The sequence below is a fragment of the Octopus bimaculoides genome, chromosome 14 (genome assembly GCF_001194135.2).
Source record: "Octopus bimaculoides isolate UCB-OBI-ISO-001 chromosome 14, ASM119413v2, whole genome shotgun sequence".
NCBI lineage: Eukaryota > Metazoa > Mollusca > Cephalopoda > Octopoda > Octopodidae > Octopus > Octopus bimaculoides.
The window spans coordinates 6987065-6993557 of record NC_068994.1 but is presented as its reverse complement, the minus strand read 5'-3'; the positions used below and the strand labels follow the sequence as shown (position 1 = coordinate 6993557).

At 39.3% G+C, this 6493-nt stretch overlaps 1 long non-coding RNA gene across 1 annotated transcript in view; it reads left to right on the top strand.

Moving 5' to 3' along the window:
* LOC106875034 (uncharacterized) overlaps positions 1-6493 on the top strand; it is a 43842-nt gene that overhangs the window by 27981 nt on the left and 9368 nt on the right. The gene's annotated exons all lie outside the window — the stretch shown is intronic.

The window sequence follows — 6493 nt, the reverse complement described above, 5'->3', positions numbered from 1 at the left end:
GTATGTGTGTGTGGTTGTGTGTAAGTTTGTGTATGTGTGTGTATATGTGTGTGTGTGTGTATAAGTTTGTGTATGTGTGTGTGGGCGTGTGTGTAAGTTTGTGTATGTGTGTGGTCATGTGTAAGTTTGTGTATGTGTGTGTGTGTGGGGGCGTGTGTATAAGTTTGTGTATGTGTGTGGTCGTGTGTAAGTTTGTATATGTGTGTGTGTGTATAAGTTTGTGTATGTGTGTGTGGGCGTGTGTATAAGTTTGTGTATGTGTGTGTGGGCGTGTGTAAGTTTGTATATGTTTGTATGTATAAGTTTGTGTATGTGTGTGTAAGTTTGTGTATGTGCGTGTGGGCGTATGTGTGTGTGTATATGTGTCTATGTGCGTGTGTGTGTGTATTTATTGCGAGTGAATCTGAGTGTTTGTCTCGCAATTTCAGCTTTGATGCTAATGCGACCTTATGCACGTATGCGTGGGTGTGCATGTGTCTCTCTCCTTGTCCTGACATTGCGCAACAGCAGTAAAACGAGCGCCACTATTCATACAAGCAGCATCTTTCGTTTCTGATCTTTTATTATGGAAACGTTGGCTGGGGCCCCGGTGGGGTGTGGGGGAAAGAGAATGCCTTTTTGCTTGAAAAACAGGTGGAGGCAGGTGACAGGAAAGGGCACTTGGCTGAAAAAATAAATAAATAAATAAATAAATAAATAAATGGGCCTTGATAAATTCTGTCAGACACATACATACGTTCAGGGAAATGTGATTGTTAATCTGATGACGGCAACAATGACAACAACATCAAAGATGACGATGATGATACACAGCGTATCTGAGACTTTGCCCTGAGACTGGCAAAAAAACGGATTTGCTGTTTGTAAATGTTTCATCTTTATCATCATTGTCATCGCCATCATCATCATCAGCATCATCATCATCATCATCATCATCAGCATCAGCACTGTTATAGTCGTCTCTGTAACCGCCATCATAGTCATCATCTTAATCATTGTGACTGTCATCATCATCCTTGTCACGATTGTCATCATCATCATCATCGTCGATGTCGTCGTCGTCGTCATCATCATCATCATTATTATTATAGCCACCATTCTCATCATCATCACCGTCAATCATCATTATCGTTGCTACCATTCTCATCATCATCATCGTCATCATCATCGTCATCATTGTCATCGTCGTCGTCATCATTATTATAGCCACCATTCTCATCATCATCATCATCATCATCATCGTTGTCACGATTGTCATCATCATCATTATCATCATCACCGTCATCATCGTTATCGTCATCATTATTATTGCTACCATCATCATCATCATCATCATCGTTGTCGTTATTATTGCCACCATCGTCATCATCATCATCATTATATCATCATCATCATCAATTCCCTTAACATCATTCTCAACATCATCACCATTACTACCACCACCACCACCACCACCATCATCGTCGTCATCAACACCGCCATCATCATTATCTCCACCACTACCACCACCATCACAAATCTCATCACCAATGTCACCTCCACCATCATCATCATCTCGCCACTAACGGACCATCATCATCATCACCGCCACCATCTCCACACACACTATCATCACCATCATCATCATCACCCCCCATCATTACAATCAACAACCATCACCACCACCACCACTTCCAACACCTCTAACATAGACATTAACTTAGGCATTGTTCACGAGACTCAACAGGCGTGAGGACGTCTAACTAGCCAAGAGTGGCTGCCTCTGTGTGTGTGTGTGTGTGTCTGTGTGTGTGTGTGTGTGTGTAGTAATTACAGACATAAGAGGCGAATGCTACAATGCTACGTCTGTTTGTTATTTTTTTTGTTAACATCTTCTAACGTCCGTCTTTGTCTGTTGCTGCCAAGTCTATCATAATGCTGTGACATTTAGCCTGGAAGATATATGTCAAGATAAATTGATCTGCAAAAAAAACTATGCTGACACGGTTGAGTAAATCAATAACACGAGAGAGAGAGAGAGAGAGAGAGAGAGAGAGAGATATGACAGCATGAACAACTATAACAGCAACAGTAGCAACAACAACAACATAAATGCTGATACTACTTGCTGCTTTTGTCTTTAATACCTCTGTATAATATTGGTTAACAAGTCTGGCTTTGATGCCCCCTCTGTCAGCCTGCCTACCTCTTACTACTGTTCCTCCTCCTCCCCCTCCTCCGCCTCCTCCTTCTATCACTTCCTTCGTTTTCCATCTCTTCCTCAACGTTGTCATTCAGTGCCGTTCTTATCATAATAATAATAATAATAATGATGATGATGATGATGATGATGGTGGTGGTGATGATATTGGCTGATGGAACAATCATAATGGTGATGCTTGTTTTGTCTTAATGATAATGTCACTTGGCTGATGACCGTTAATAATACTTTTGTCGTTGGGTAAGTGGAAAATATTTTAGTGTGTGTTGCTACTGTTGTTGTTATTGGTGGTGGTGGTTGTGGATGAGGTGCTTCACACACACACACACACACAAAATGTATGTATGTGTTCATACACACAAACATGCACACACGCATATATATATATATATATATATATATATATATATATATATATATATATATATACATACATACAACTACTTAGATACATACATACATGTATGTATATATACATTGACATATGTATAATCTTGATTATATTAATCCTAGTATTATTCTGGTCTGGCACATCAATCACTGTTTGTTGGACCACTAAGCTATGAGGCTATATAAAAGGATACAACATACCCAACACCATCATATATATATATATATATATATATATATCATACATCATCAAAGGAAGAGTCCAGTGTAATTCATGGGTAGGAGAGGTCCAGTCGAAGTGTAGGAGTCCAGGTGTAGGAGAGTAGACGAAAGTCCAGGTAGACAATCCACTCACACACACACACACAGACTCTGAAGACGATAGTATTTATCAAGGTCATTCACTTTCTCCAATTGATCAACTGACTAATTGAGTAAACAGAACTATGAACACACCTATCAGAAACAGCTGTAAAGCCATGATGCATAAATAAATGTGTAAAGCCTATTATTGATGCTCTTTCTTATATATATATATGTGTGTGTGTGTGTGTGTGTGTATGTGTGTGTGTTGGGCCTTACAGAGGCAATGACCAAAACCTTTGGCATTATGTCGTGCTTGAGCAGAAGACCCATCAAGCCAAATAAAATCACAGTCGTGGTAGATATCGGTGTCACACAAATTGGTACCTATGCCAGTGGCATGTAAACACACCCTGGTGTCATGCAAATGGCACCCGTGCCAGTGGCACGTAAAAGCAGTCATTACACTGTTGGAGTGGTTGGCGTTAGGAAGGGTATCCAGCCGTAGAAAACCATGCCAAATCAGAGTGGAGTTTGGTGCAGCTTTCTAGCTTGATGTAATTAACTACCCACTTCCCTTAAATTGCTGGCCATATGCCAAAATTTGAAACCATTGTTAGATAACTTAGTTAATTATTTAACCAATTAACTAACCAATTGTTTGATGACTCATTAAGTTAATCAATTAATCTGGTTTGTTAAGCAGTTAATTGGTTAAATGGCTAACTATTTGACCAATAAAGATAAATTCCTTCTAATTTTGACACAAGACCAACAATTTTTGAAGGGAGGGGGACAAGTCAGGGACATCAATCTCAGTATTCGACTGGTTCTTTATTTTAGCAACCCTGGAAGGATGAAAAGCAAAGCCAACTTCTGCAGAATAAGAACTCAGAACCAGGGTTGTGGAGCCGAAACAAAAAACTTCGACTCTGACTCCTCTACTATTGGCACCTTTGACTCCGACTCCTCCATGCAATTAAGTGATTGTGTCTATTTTACTGACTCCAACTCCTCTATGTAATTAAGTGACGCTTAATTATTGCAAACATGTTTTAACTAACCTAAACTATACACACACACACACAAATACATTCATATATATGTCTCGAGTTGTAGCTGTAATTCAAAGGGGCCAGCCTTGTCATATTCTGTGTGAGGCTGAATCTCCCTGAGAACTATGTTAATGTTATGCATGTCTGTGGAGTAGTCAGCCATTTGTGAGTTAATTTTATCCTCGTGTGGTAATGAAAAGTGAAATTGACATCTGATATTTGCTGTGTCTATGTATCTATGTATGAACTTTTCTTTGGATTTATGTATCTACTGCCTCTCTTCCTTTCTCTCTTTCTTTTTCACTTCCTTTCTGTCCCTCTTCTCTCCCGCTTTTGATTAATCAATGTGTATATGTATCTATGTATCTACTTCCCTTGCGATGTGATAAACATTTAAAAACATAAAATGAACTCACTCTCTCTTTTTCTCTCTCTCTCTCACTCTTTCTTCTTCTCTTACTTCCTCTCTAAAATTTTTAAAAACACAAAACGAACGCCGTCACCACTCACTATCTCTTTCACTCTCTCTCTTTCTCTCTCACTCTCCCCCTTTTACTTCCTCTCTGTCCTCCTCTCCCTCGCTTTGCCACTTCCTTGAAGTAAGTGTGACACACACATCAGGTACGTACAAAAGCAAAAAGTTAGCACATTAATGTTATTGATAACAATAACAGCGACAACAATAATAATGCTGAAGTGAAGACCAAGTGTGTGTTTAATTGGCCAAATATGACCATCCACAAGCATAACAATAATGAATATAAAATTAGCAGGAAAAGGCTTATTATTCATGGAGAGTTGTACAATTATGAATTACTAACAACTTGACTCGTCCTACCTCTCTCTCACCACCACCACCACCACTACTACTACTGCTGCTCTCTACATGAGATATAACAGATGGTTTATATATAAAACCCTCAAGCAGGACACCATGGGCCATTTCTAAATGGAAATAAACTAAGTCAATCTAATGTTTACTTAATTGATCCCAGTATGACCTCGTAGTATTTTTTCTTTTTTCAATGGCCGAGACTGTTTTACTATTATATTATATCGTCATTGTTTTATATTGTGATTGTATCAGTATCCAGTTTTTTTTTTATTTGTTTATTTTAATTCAGTTTTCAAATCTGTTCAATACAATTCATTGTCATTGTATTTTTACAAGAATGACAAAGCATGTTAAGGGTACCACAAAAGACTAGATGGAAAGGTCATTTCTATTTCGCAGGATACCTTTCTCAGTAGGGGCTTACAGATTTCTTCCTCACTAAGATATTTCTGATATTAGGGGATTACAGATTCCTTCCTCATTAAATATTTTTGATATTAGGGGCTTACAGATTCCTTCCACTGGACATACAAACTCCTTTCATTGTGGGTATCTCTGATAGTAGGGGCTTACAGATTTCTTCCTCACTAAATATTTCTGATATTAGGGAGCTTACAGATTCCTTCCTCATTAAATATTTCTAATATTAGGGGCTTACAGATTCCTTCCACTGGACATACAAACTCCTTTCACTGTGGGTATCTCTGATAGTAGGGGCTTACAGATTTCTTCCTCATTAAGATATTTCTGATATTAGGGGACTTACAGATTCCTTCCTCATTAAATATTTCTGATATTAGGGGCTTATAGATTCCTTCCACTCTACATATCTTTGTTAATAAGGACATACAGACACCTTTCACTTTATGTATCTCTGACAGTAGGGAGCTTACAGATTCCTTCCACACTGGATATCTCAAACAGTAGGGATTTACATACTCCTATTCTAGATATCTCTGACAAGGGGCTTACCAACTTCTTCCTCTCTAGACATATCTAACTAACAGTAGGGACTTGCAAGACTCCTTCTATTCTCGATAATGCCAGTAGTAGGGTCTTACACACTCCTCCACCGGATATCTCTGATAGTCAGGGGCTGCATACCCCTGACCAGGTTATCTCTAATAGTAGAGGGTGGGGTGGGGTTATATACCTCTACATTAAATATCTCTGACAATCAGAGTTTGCTCCTTTCTACATTGTTCATCTCAGATATTACGGGAAGGAGGAGGAGGGGCTTTCAAAATCCTTCTACACAAAGTTATCTCCTAATAGTAGCAGTTTCGGAAATTCCCTTTCCTTCCACACTGGCCATCTCTTACTGTAGGGCGTTTGGTAGCCGTCTTCCACACTGGACACATGTTTTAAGGTGTTTTCATTCCACCGCCCCTCTCTCTCTCTCTCTCTCCTCTCGCGCTTCCTCCCTCTCAATCGACTACAGACACTCTCTCCTCTCCTCCTCTTCTCCTCTTCCTTCCACATCAGCTACTCCGAAAGCTCTCAAGTAGAAACATATATAGCATCCAGTCTGACTCTTTTACCCTGCTATCTTACAGAATATTGATTGCAATAGTCTGTGCAAATCTTGTGGTGTTGTCGTCGGTGTGCGGATGGTATTGTTAGTAATTGAATGAATGGTACTGGTGGTAGTGTTGTAGGAATTGTAGCAATTGTGGTGGGGGTGTCGACGGCAGTGGTGAGCATTGTGTC